Genomic DNA, 13271 nt, shown 5'->3' with positions numbered 1-13271 from the left:
ATGGGTAAATATTAACATACTTGGAGGGAGGAAAGCTTGTGTTTAATTATCTTTTCTCCTGAGTCTCAAGAAGAAAGGATGGGTATTACAGGACAGAGAAGCTGTGTCTGTGGACCAGGATGAGGGTCCTTCTGGTGTGGGATGTGGCAGGGCTGTTAAATGGCCAGCAGCTACCCTGGGTGTTGGCCAGGCTGAGACATTAAGGTGGGCATGTGTGTGTGGCTCATGAAGCTGTCTCTGAGCTCTGGTGGGGACCCTGGGGCCTGTGTGTCACAGATGCTTCCTTCCACGTCTGTGCTGAAAAGAAAGAGTCAGGATGAGGGGGCCTCAGTCTGGGGTTGTTTGGACCGCAGGGCTGCATCATGGGAATCTTGAGCCTGAGGAGGCATGAGGAAAGAGGGCAGCACATTAGTGACCTTGAATTTTGATGGAGGAGCTCTCTCTTGCATCTCTTATGGTCCTTCTCTGTTCTATACTCATCCCAGGATTACTTTCTGGGAAGCATCTGAGAGCTTCTCTGATCGGTGGAAACAAAACAAGGCATCAGTGGCTATACTGGACATCAGTCCCTTCTGCTTGTATCTGTCCCATCAACCCACCTGGGATTCCATTCTTGCCGCCACCTTTCTTCTTAAATGCAAAACTGAGAAGGTGGGGTCAACTGATGGTTCCAGGAAGCATGAACCCCTTCTATTCTCTGCTTCACTCACCCCTTCTTTCCCCATCACATGCAGCTATCATGTAGAAGAAGAATTTCTATTTCCCCTTCTGTCTGGAGCTGTGGCCTTAAATTACATTTTGCATCATCTTTAGTTATGGTTTATAATACAAATGTATTCTGAATCTTATCAAACCATACTCTCAGCTTATGAGGGGGATAAATGTGAAGTTTAGAAAACTTTAGTCTTTCTAAACTATAATTTTCTTGTTGTTGTTTAGTTCCTTAGTTGTGTCTGACTCTCTTCAATTCGATGGACTGCATTGGACATGAAAGGACCATCAGTCCCTTCTGTCCACAGAATTCTCCAGGCAAGAACACTGGAGTGGGTTGCTATTTCCTTATCCAGGGGATCTTCCTGAGCCAGGGATCAAACCCACATCTCCTGCTTTGCGCGCAGATTCTTTACTGCTGAGCCATCAGGGAAGCTCCGTGCTTTCTTCTAGAGATCCCTGCTACAATTTTGGAAGACTAGAGTTCAATGATGATTCCTCCTCTCTTTGTTTCCTTTAATAGCAATCTCTTTCTCTCCATAAACATTTTTTGGTGAATAGCTGAAAGAGATACTTCACATAAAGTGAAATGCAATAAAGGGACAGGGATTTAACATGTCTGAGCGTCCCTATAGGGAACCTGCCTGCCAATGCAGGAGACACAGGTGACATGGTTTTGATCCTTGAGTCAGAAAGATCCCTTTAGAAGGAAATAGCCACCGACTCCAGTACTCTTGCCTGGGAAATCTGTTGGACAGAGGGGGTTGGCAAGCTACAGTGCAGGGGTTGCAAAGAGTCAGACACGACTGAGCACGCAGGCACGTGCTCCAGGACCCAATCTCCAGATCATTCTGAGAAGGGGGAAAAGACCTGCAATCTCATCCCCCCAACTTGATGGGTCTCACTTCATGCCTCCACAGTCACCTGTGAATTCATGTACTCCTGGCCCTCATTTTCTGCTGACCTGATAAATATTATTGTATTTCAAGACTTCTTGTAGGTCTCTGCTTCCACCCTGAGCTCAGTGCTGGGGAAAATCATTACTTGATTGTACAAAAGATATTCTCCGCAGGTCAACAGATCCCACACCCAGGCCCTGTGAGATCTCACAGTCTGCAGACGTCGACCAGGGTGATTAGGAGAGAGAAAGACACTCATGGTTTTTGATGCACCTTTTCTATCCCAGTCCCGGTCATGGGACCCCGCTCTCAGGACCATGGAAGCAGGAGGTCAAAGGACCATGCTGCTCATTTAAGGAGATGTGGAAGATTCAAAAGCTCACTGGTGTTCAGAAAGGGGCAGATGCAGCCTCCGATAGTGGCTGAAATGGTGAAAGGTGTTTCTATTGGCTCTCAGGAGGGAGGGTGTAAGGGGTGGTCTATATAGACCCAGTCAGCACCCTGATGCTCCTCACAGGCTGATCCTGAAGCTGGGACTGTGATCTTGAGGACGTGGGGTCAGGATGGCTCTGGGCACACACCTCTCCCTGCGGGGACTCTGTGTCCTCCTCCTCGGTACCATGGTGGGTGGTCAAGGTAAGGGCTGCCCCTCTGTCCTGGGTCCACAGCAGGGAGTGGACATTGTGGTGAAAGGAAAGGTGTCTGGATCTGTGGAGCCATGGTCTCAGTAATTTTGACCAAAAAGGAGCCACGCTGACTGTGAACACTGGTCTGTCTCCTGTGGGGGGTCCACTGGTCATAGAGGCAGATTTTACAGAGCAGTGAGGTTTGGTCTGGACCTAGATGGGTCAGCCTGAGTCCCTCCACTCTCTCCCTTGTTCTCAGGGAGCTTCTAGAAGTCCCAGTGGCTCCCAGTGTGTGGAAGGTCCAGCGACTGACCTCAGCTGGGACTCTGGGCTGTTCCCACACACTCCATGTGCCTGGTGTTTGACCACTCCCGCTGGGTCCCCATGTTTCCTGTGTCTGTGCTCCTGTAGGCTCTGTATGTGTGTGTGTGTGAAGGTAAGGAGTATGTGAGGGTGTGTGTTTGTAAGGGTATGAGGAGTATGTCTGTGAGTATGTGAGGAATGTGTGAGGGTGTGTGTATGTGAAGCTGTGAGTGTGTGTGAATAGAATGTGTGAGTGAGGGGGTGAAGAATGTGTGTGTTTATGGAGTGTGTGAGGAGTGTGTGAGGGTGTGTGGTGTGTGTGTGTGTGTGTGTGTGTGTGCATGTGTGTGTAAGGGGTGGTATAGCCTGTCTGTGTGACAGGAACGGGGCTACTGAGCAGGGACTGAGTCCGTTGGTCTGTGAAGCACACAGGAAGTCCACAGGGCTGGGTGTCATGCCGCTGCATGTGACCAGATCAGAGATAATGGCGCACCTGCCTGCCTCTCTCTGGCTCCTCTCCCCCATCCCCTGGGCTCTCCTCTGCTTGTTGCCCTGTCTGCCCAGCACTGGGCTCTGTGAGACGCTCTGCTTGCTGGCCTCACCAGTTCCCACCAGGTGTTCATTGTGGAGCAGAGGAGCCTGCAGCCAGGAGAGGGGACCTTTTGTCTGTAGAGATCAGTTGAAGCACAGCCTCAGGTGTATAAGTTCCCAAGTCCCTGCCCCAGTCCCTGTGATGTTTCCTGATGTGCTGGGGGCCTGGGATGGTCCCTTCCCCTCCCAGGATCTGCTGTGACTCTGTAGGGAGCACTTTCTCTCGTGCCCTCTCCTGTCCCTCCCTGGAGCTGCTTTCCACTGAGTGAGGGTGGAGTGTATTAATCTTTCTTCATGGTCTGCAGGGTTTCCTTGGACAAATCCGCTGATCTCCTTATGGGAGTCCTCTTGGGTCACAGAATTTTTTCTTCTCTTTAGACCTTTAGAATTCTTTGTCTTTGCATTTGGACAGTTAACTCTGTGAGTCTTAGAAAAGGTTGCTTTGGATTGAAATTTTGGGGTGACTTATTAGCTTCTTGAACTTAGATGTCCAGGTCTTTCCCTAGGTTTGGGAAATTCTCAGCCTGTGTTTTCTCTTTTCTGTTTTAATTATTTATTTTGGCTGTGCTAGGTCTCCTTCCTTGCATACAGGATTTCTCTAGTTGTGGTAAGCAGGGGCTACTCCTCGCTGCAGCACACAGACTTCTCACTGCAGTGGCTTCTCTTGCTGGAGACCACAGGCTCTAGGTGCACAGGTTTCAGTAGCTGTGGCACACTGGCTTAGTTGCCCTGCGGCATGTGGGATTTTCCTGGACCAGGGATTGAACTGATGTCCCCTGCACTGGCAGGTGGACTCTTATCCACTGCACCACCAGGGAAGTCCTCAGCCCTTAATTCTTTTCTCCCTCACTTCTCCTGCCCTGACTCCATTGCATACATTTTTCCTCTTTATGGTGTCCATAGTTCCCACTGGCTTTCTATATTCCTTTCATTCTCTTTTTGCTTCTTTATGTGGATACTTTCAACTGATCTTTCTTCTAACTCATTGATTCTTTTTTCTTTTTCTTTCCTTTGGTCATCTGTTGTTAAATCTCTGTATTGAACTTTTCGGATTACTCATTATGTGTGGATGCTAAGTCGCCTCAGTCATGTCTGACTCTTTGTGACCCTATGAACTGTAGACTCTTCTGTCCATGGGATTCTTCAGGCAAGAACACTGGAGTGGGTTGCCATGCCCTCCTCCAGGGGATCTTCTGGACCCAGGGATTGAACCCGAGTCTCTTACATCTCTTGCATATGCAGGTGGCTTCTTTACCACTAGTGCCAACTGGGAAGCCCATTCATTTATTATTCAGTTTCAAAATATCTGGTTAGTTCTTTTAAAAAATACTGGAGCCTATTATACAGTGTGAAGTAAGCCAGAAAGAAAAACACCAATACAGTATACTAACACATATATATATGGAATTTAGAAAGATGGTAACAATAACCCTGTGTACGAGACAGCAAAAGAGACACTGATGTATAGAACAGTCTTATGGACTCTGTGAGAGAGGGAGAGGGTGGGAAGATTTGGGAAAATGACATTGAAACATGTAAAATATCATGTATGAAATGAGTTGACAGCCTAGGTTTGATGCACGATACTGGATGCTTGGGGCTGGTGCACTGGGACGACCCAGAGGGATGGAATGGGGAGGGAGGAGGGAGGAGGGTTCAGGATGGGGAACACATGTATACCTGTGGTGGATTCATTTTGATATTTGGCAAAACTAATACAATTATGTAAAGTTTAAAAATAAAATAAAATTTAAAAAAATAAAAAAATATTTTATATATCTTTATTGTTCTTATTATATTTGCATTGTTTTATTGGTATCATTAAATATTTGAGTTATCTTGTAACACTCTGATCATCTTTTGAAGTATTATTTTGAATTCTTCATCAGGCAATTCCTGGATCTCCATAACTTTGAGCTGGTTACAGGAGGGTTTTTTTTTTTTTTTAATAGTTCTGTTATTTTTTTTTTTCTTTTCTTTTCTTTTTTAACTTTACAATATTGTATTGGTTTTGCCATATATCAACATGAATCCACCAAAGGTATACACGTGTTCCCCATCCTGAACCCTCCTCCCTCCTCCCTCCCTGTACCATCCCTCTGAGTCGTCCCAGGGCACCAGACTCAAGCATCCAGTATCGTTCATTGAACCTGGACTGGCAACTCGTTTCATATATGATATTACTCATGTTTCAATGCCATTCTCCCAAATCATCCCACCCTTTCCCTCTCCCACAGAGTCCACAATACTGTTCTATACTTCAGTGTCTCTTTTGCTGTCTTGTATACAAGGTTATTGTTACCATCTTTCTAAATTCCACATATATGTATTAGTATACTGTATTGGTGTTTTTCTTTCTGGCTTACTTCACTCTGTATAATAGGCTCCAGTTTCACCCACCTCATTAGAACTGATTTAAATGTATTCTTTTTAATGGCTGAGTAATACTCCATTGTGTATATGTACCACTGCTTTCTTATCCATTCATCTGCTGATGGACATCTAGGTTGCTTCCATGTTCTGGCTATTATAAACAGTGCTGTGATGAACATTGGGGTACACGTGTCTCTTTCAATTCTGGTTTCCTCAGTGTGTATGCCCAACAGTGGGGTTGCTGGATCATAAGGCAGTTCTCTTTCCAGTTTTTTAAGGAATCTCCACATTGTTCTCCTCTTCACTATCTGCCATAAGGGTGCTTTCATCTGCATATCTGAGGTGATTGATATTTCTCCTGGAAATCTTGATTCCAGCTTGTGTTTCTTCCAGTCCAGCATTTCTCATGATGTACTCTGCATATAAGTTAAATAAACAGAGTGACAATATACAGCCTTGACAAACTCCTTTTCCTATTTGGAACCAGTCTGTTGTTCCATGTGCAGTTCTAACTGTTGCTTCCTCACCTGCATACAAATTTCTCAAGAGGCAGGTCAGGTGGTCTGGTATTCCCATCTCTTGAAGAATTTTCCGCAATTGATTGTGATCCACACAGTCAAAGGCTTTGGTATAGTCAATAAAGCAGAAATAGATGTTTTTCTGGAACTCTCTTGCTTTTTCTATGATCCAGATTCTATGATCTGATCTGACACTGTTATCCATAGTGGCTGTGCTAGTTTGCATTCCGACCAACAGTGTAAGAGGGTTCCCTTTTCTCCACACCCTCTCCAGCATTTATTGCTTGTAGTCTTTTGGATCACAGCCATTCTGACTGGTGTGAAATGGTACCTCATAGTGATTTTGATTTGCATTTCACTGATAATGAGTGATGTTGAGCATCTTTTCATGTGTTTGTTAGCCATCTGAATGTCTTCTTTGGAGAAATGTCTATTTAGTTCTTTGGCCCATTTTTTGATTAGGTCATTTATTTTTCTGAAATTGAGCTGTAGGAGTTGCTTGTATATTCTCGAGATTAGTTGTTTGTCAGTTGCTTCATTTGCTATTATCTTCTCCCATTCTGAAGGCTGTCTTTTCACCTTGCTAATAGTTTCCTTTGTTGTGCAGAAGATTTTAACTTTAATTAGGTCCCATTTGTTTATTTTTGCTTTTATTTCCAATATTCTGGGAGGTGGGTCATAGAGAATCCTGCTGTGATGTATGTCAGAGAGTGTTTTGCCTATGTTCTCCTCTAGGAGTTTTATAGTTTCTGGTCTTACATTGAGATCTTTAATCCATTTTGAGTTTATTTTTGTGTATGGTGTTAGAAAGTGTTCTAGTTTCATTCTTTTACAAGTGGTTGACCAGTTTTCCCAGCACCACTTGTTAAAGAGATTGTCTTTAATCCATTGTATATTCTTGCCTCCTTTGTCAAAGATAAGGTGTCCATAGGTGCGTGGATTTATCTCTGGGTTTTCTATTTTGTTTCATTGATCTATATTTCTGTCTTTGTGCCAGTACCATACTGTCTTGATGACTGTGGCTTTGTAGTAGAGCCTGAAGTCAGGCAGGTCGATTCCTCCAGTTCCATTCTTCTTTCTCAAGATTGCTTTGGCTATTTGAGGTTTTTTGTATTTCCATGCAAATTGTGAAATTATTTGTTCTAATTCTGTGAAGAATTCCATTGGTAACTTGATAGGGATTGCATTGAATCTATAGATTGCTTTGGGTAGTATACTCATTTTCACTATATTGAATCTTCCAACCCATGAACATGGTATATTTCTCCATCTGTTAGTGTCCTCTTTGATTTCTTTCACCAGTGTTTTATAGTTTTCTATATATAGGTCTTTAGTTTCTTTAGGTAGATATATTCCTAAGTATTTTATTCTTTTCATTGCAATGGTGAATGGAATTGTTTCCTTAATTTCTCTTTCTATTTTGTCATTATTAGTGTATAGGAATGTAAGGGATTTCTGTGTGTTGATTTTATATCCTGCAACTTTACTATATCCATTGATTAGTTCCAGTAATTTTCTGGTGGAGTCTTTAGGATTTTCTATGTAAAGGATCATGTCATCTGCAGACAGTGAGCGTTTTACTTCTTCTTTTCCAATTTGGATTCCTTTTATTTCTTTTTCTGCTCTGATTGCTGTGGCCAAAACTTCCAAAACTATGTTAAATAGTAGTGGTGAGAGTGGGCACCCTTGTCTTGTTCCTGACTTTAGGGGAAATGCTTTCAATTTTTCACCATTGAGGATAATGTTTGCTGTGGGTTTGTCATACATAGCTTTTATTATGTTGAGGTATGTTCCTTCTATTTCTGCTTTCTGGAGAGTTTTTATCATAAATGGATGTTGAATTTTGTCAAAGGCTTTCTCTGCATCTATTGAGATAATCATATGGTTTTTATTTTTCAGTTTGTTACTGTGGTGTATTACATTGATTGATTTGCGGATATTGAAGAATCCTTACATCCCTGGGATAAAGCCCACTTGGTCATAGTGTATGATCTTTTTAATGTGTTGTTGGATTCTGATTGCTAGAATTTTGTTAAGGATTTTTGCATCTATGTTCATCAGTGATATTGGCCTGTAGTTTTCTTTTTTTGTGGCATCTTTGTCAGGTTTTGGGATCAGGGTGATGGTGGCCTCATAGAATGAGTCTGGAAGTTTACCTTCCTCTGCAATTTTCTGGAAGAGTTTGAGTAGGATAGGTGTTAGCTCTTCTCTAAATTTTTGGTAGACTCCAGCTGTGAAGCCGTCTGGACCTGGGCTTTTATTTGCTGGAAGATTTCTGATCACAGTTTCAATTTCTGTGCTTGTGATGGGTCTGTTAAGATTTTCTATTTCTTCCTGGTCCAGTTTTGGAAAGTTGTACTTTTCTAAGAATTTGTCCATTTCTTCCACATTGTCCATTTTATTGGCATATAATTGCTGATAGTAGTCTCTTATGATCCTTTGTATTTCTGTGTTGTCTGTTGTGATCTCTCTATTTTCATTTCTAATTTTATTGATTTGATTTTTCTCCCTTTGTTTCTTATGAGTCTGGCTAATGGTTTGTCAATTTTATTTATCCTTTCAAAGAACCAGCTTTTGGCTTTGTTGATTTTTGCTATGGTCTCTTTTGTTTCTTTTGCATTTATTTCTGCCCTAATTTTTAAGATTTCTTTCCTTCTACTAACCCTGGGGTTCTTCATTTCTTCCTTTTCTAGTTGCTTTAGGTGTAGAGTTAGGTTATTTATTTGAGTGTTTTCTTGTTTCTTGAGGTATGCCTGTATTGCTATGAACTTTCCCCTTAGGATTGCTTTTACAGTGTCCCACAGGTTTTGTGTTGTTGTGTTTTCATTTTCATTCATTGCTATGCAAATTTTGATTTCTTTTTTGATTTCTTCTGCGATTTGTTGGTTATTCAGTAGTGTGTTGTTCAGCCTCCGTATGTTGGAATTTTTAATAGTTTTTCTCCTGTAATTGACATCTAATCTTACTGCATTGTGGTCAGAAAAGATGCTTCGAATGCTTTCAGTTTTTTTTGAATTTACCAAGGCTACATTTATGGCCCAGGATGTGATCTATCCTGGAGAAGGTTCCATGTGCGCTTGAGAAAAAAATGAAACTCATTGTTTTGGGGTGAAATGTCCTATAGATATCAATTAGGTCTAACTGGTCTATTGTATCATTTAAAGTTTGTGTTTCCTTGTTAATTTTCTGTTTAGTTGATCTATCCATAGGTGTGAGTGGGGTATTAAAGTCTCCCACTATTATTGTGTTATTGTTAATTTCCCCTTTCATACTTGTTAGTATTTGTCTTAAATATTGCGGTGCTCCTATGTTGGGTGCATATATATTTATAATTGTTATATCTTCTTCTTGGATTGATCCTTTGATCATTATGTAGTGACCTTCTTTGTCTCTTTTCACAGCCTTTGTTTTAAAGTCTATTTTATCTGATATGAGTATTGCTACTCCTGCTTTCTTTTGGTCCCTATTTGCATGGAAAATCTTTTTCCAGCCCTTCACTTTCAATCTGTATGTGTCCCCTGTTTTGAGGTGGGTCTCTTGTAGACAACATATGTAGGGGTCTTGTTTTTGTATCTATTCAACCAGTCTTTGTCTTTTGTTTGGGGCATTCAACCCATTTACATTTAAGGTAATTATTGATAAGTATGATCCCATTGCCATTTACTTTATTGTTTTGGGTTCGAATTTATACACCCTTTTTGTGTTTCCTGTTTAGAGAATATCCTTTAGTATTTGTTGGAGAGCTGGTTGGTGGTGCTGAATTCTCTCAGCTTTTGCTGATCTGTAAAGCTTTTGATTTCTCCTTCATATTTGAATGAGATCCTTGCTGGGTACAGTAATCTGGGCTGTAGGTTATCTTCTTTCATCATTTTAAGTATGTCTTGCCATTCCCTCCTGGCTTGAAGAGTTTCTGTTGAAAGATCAGCTGTTATCCTTATGGGAATTCCCTTGTGTGTTATTTGTTGTTTTTCCCTTGCTGCTTTTAATATTTGTTCTTTGTGTTTGATCTTTGTTAACTTGATTAATATGTGTCTTGGGGTGTTTAGCCTTGGGTTTATCCTGTTTGGGACTCTCTGGGTTTCTTGGATTTGGGTGATAATTTCCTTCCCCATTTTAGGGAAGTTTTCAACTATTATCTCCTCAAGTATTTTCTCATGGTCTTTCTTTTTGTCTTCTTCTTCTGGGACCCATATGATTCGAATGTTGTAGCATTTAATATTGTCCTGGAGGTCTCTGAGATTGTCCTCATTTCTTTTAATTCATTTTTCTTTTTTCCTCTCTGATTCATTTATTTCTACCATTCTATCTTCTAATTCACTAATTCTATCTTCTGTCTCTGTTATTCTACTATTTGTTGCCTCCTGAGTGTTTTTGATCTCATTTATTGCATTATTCATAATATATTGACTCTTTTTTATTTCTTCTAGGTCCTTATTAAACCTTTCTAGCATCTTCTCAATCCTTGTCTCCAGGCTATTTATCTGTGATTCCATTTTGCTTTCGAGATTTTGGATCATTTTCACTATCATTATTCAGAATTCTTTATCAGGTAGATTCCCTATCTCTTCCTCTTTTGTTTGGTTTGGTGGGCATTTATCCTGTTCCTTTATCTGCTGGGTATTCCTCTGTCTCTTCATCTTGTTTAAATTGCTGAGTTTGGGGTGTCCTTTCTGTATTCGGTCAGTTTGTGGAGTTCTCTTTATTGTGGAGTTTCCTCACTGTGTGTGGGTTTGTACAGGTGGCTTGTTAAGGTTTCTTGGTTAGGGAGGCTTATGTCGGTGTTCTGGTGGATGGAGCTGTATTTCTTCTCTCTGGAGTGCAATGAAGTGTCCAGTAATGAGTTATGAGATGTCTACGGTTTTGTAGCAACTTTGGGCAGCCTGTATATTAGAGCTCAGGGCTGTGTTTTTGTGTTGCTGGAGAATTTGTGTGGTATGTCTTGCTCTGGAGCTTGTTGGCCCTTGTGTGGTGCTTGGTTTCAGTGTAGGTATGGAGGCATTTGATGAGCTCCCGTCAATTAATGTTCCCTGGAGTCAGGAGTTCCCTGGAGTCAGGATTTGGACTTAAGCCTCCTGCTTCTGGTTTTCAGTCTTTTTTCTAGTAGTCTCAAAACTTCTCCTTCTATACAACACCATTGATAAAACATCTAGGTTAAAGATGAAAAGTTTCTCCACATTGAGGGACACCCAGAGAGTTACGTGGAGAAGAGAAGAGGGAGGAGGGAGTTAGAGGTGACCCAAATGAGATGAGGTGGAATCAATAGAGGAGATAGCAGGCTAGCCAGTAATCACTTCCTTATGTGCACTCCACAACTGGACCACTCAGAGATGTTCACGGAGTTATACAGAGAAGAGAAGAGGGAGGAAGGAGATAGAGGTGTCCAGGAGGATAAAAGGGGGGAATGAAAAGGAGAGAGACAGATCCAGCCAGTAATCAGCTCCCTAAGTGTTCTCCACCTTCTGGAACACACAGAAATTCACAAAGTTGGGTACAGCAGAGAGGGGTTAAGGAAGAGACACAGGCGACCTGGTGGAGAAAAAGGAGAGTCCAAAGGGAGAGAGCAGTCAAGCCAGTAATCTTGCTCCCAAGTAAAAATGGGTACTGAAGATTGGGTTATTAAAAGTACAAAATTGATAAAAAATAATAAAAAGCAAAATTTAAAAATTTAGAGTAGAGTTTTGAATTTCAAAAATACAATGTTAAAGAAAAGAAGAAGAAAAAGGAAGAGGAAAAAAAAAACAAAGTCACAAAAATAATTTAAAAAAAATAGGTACAAAATTGATAAAAGCCCAGAGATAAATCCACGCACATATGGACACCTTACCTTTGACAAAGGAGGCAAGAATATACAATGGATTAAAGACAATCTCTTTAACAAGTGGTGCTGGGAAATCTGGTCAACCACTTGTAAAAGAATGAAACTAGAACACTTTCTAACACCATACACAAAAATAAACTCAAAATGGATTAAAGATCTCAACGTAAGACCAGAAACTATAAAACTCCTAGAGGAGAACATAGGCAAAACACTCTCTGACATACATCACAGCAGGATCCTCTATGACCCACCTCCCAGAATATTGGAAATAAAAGCAAAAATAAACAAATCGGACCTCATTAACCTTAAAAAGCTTCTGCACATCAAAGGAAACTATTAGCAAGGTGAAAAGACAGCCTTCAGAATGGGAGAAGATAATAGCAAATGAAGCAACTGACAAACAACTAATCTCGAGAATATACAAGCAACTCCTACAGCTCAACTCCAGAAAAATAAATGACCTAATCAAAAAATGGGCCAAAGAACTAAATAGACATTTCTCCAAAGAAGACATACAGATGGCTAACAAACACATGAAAAGATGCTCAACATCACTCATTATCAGAGAAATGCAAATCAAAACCACTATGAGGTACCATTTCACACCAGTCAGAATGGCTGCGATCCAAAAGTCTACAAGTAGTAAACGCTGGAGAGGGTGTGGAGAAAAGGGAACCCTCTTACACTGTTGGTGGGAATGCAAACTAGTACAGCCACTATGGAGAACAGTGTGGAGATTCTTTAAAAAACTGGAAATAGAACTGCCTTATGATCCAGCAATCCCACTGCTGGCCATACACACTGAGGAAACCAGAGGGGAAAGAAACACGTGTACCCCAATGTTCATCGCAGCACTGTTTATAATAGCCAGGACATGGAAGCAACTTAGATGTCCATCAGCAGATGAATGGATAAGAAAGCAGTGGTACATATACACAATGGAGTATTACTCAGCCATTAAAAAGAATACATTTGAATCAGTTCTAATGAGGTGGATGAAACTGGAGCCTATTATATAGAGTGAAGTAAGCCAGAAAGAAAAACACCAATACAGTCTACTAACGCGTATATATGGAATTTAGAAAGATGGTAACAATAACCCTGTGTACGAGACAGCAAAAGAGACACTGATGTATAGAACAGTCTTATGGACTCTGTGGGAGAGGTAGAGGGTGGGAAGATTTGGGAGATTGGCATTGAAACATGTAAAATATCATGTATGAAACGAGTTGCCAGTCCGGGTTTAATGCACGATACTGGATTCTTGGGGCTAGTGCACTGGGACGACCCAGAGGGATGGTATGGGGAGGGAGGAGAGAGGAGGGTTCAGGATGGGGAACACATGTATACCTGTGGCGGATTCATTTTGATATTTGGCAAAACTAATACAATTTTGTAAAGTTTAAAAATAAAATAGAATTAAAAAAAATAA

The 13271-nt window shown here is 41.2% G+C and overlaps 1 pseudogene; it reads left to right on the top strand.

The window, feature by feature from the left end:
• The first annotated feature begins 2173 nt into the window (after window positions 1–2173).
• Window positions 2174–13271, top strand: part of LOC129644153 (antigen WC1.1-like) — a 70525-nt pseudogene continuing 59427 nt past the window's right edge.

The sequence above is a fragment of the Bubalus kerabau genome, chromosome 1 (genome assembly GCF_029407905.1).
Source record: "Bubalus kerabau isolate K-KA32 ecotype Philippines breed swamp buffalo chromosome 1, PCC_UOA_SB_1v2, whole genome shotgun sequence".
Taxonomy (NCBI): Eukaryota; Metazoa; Chordata; class Mammalia; order Artiodactyla; family Bovidae; genus Bubalus; species Bubalus kerabau.
This window is presented reverse-complemented; position numbering and strand designations above follow the sequence as displayed.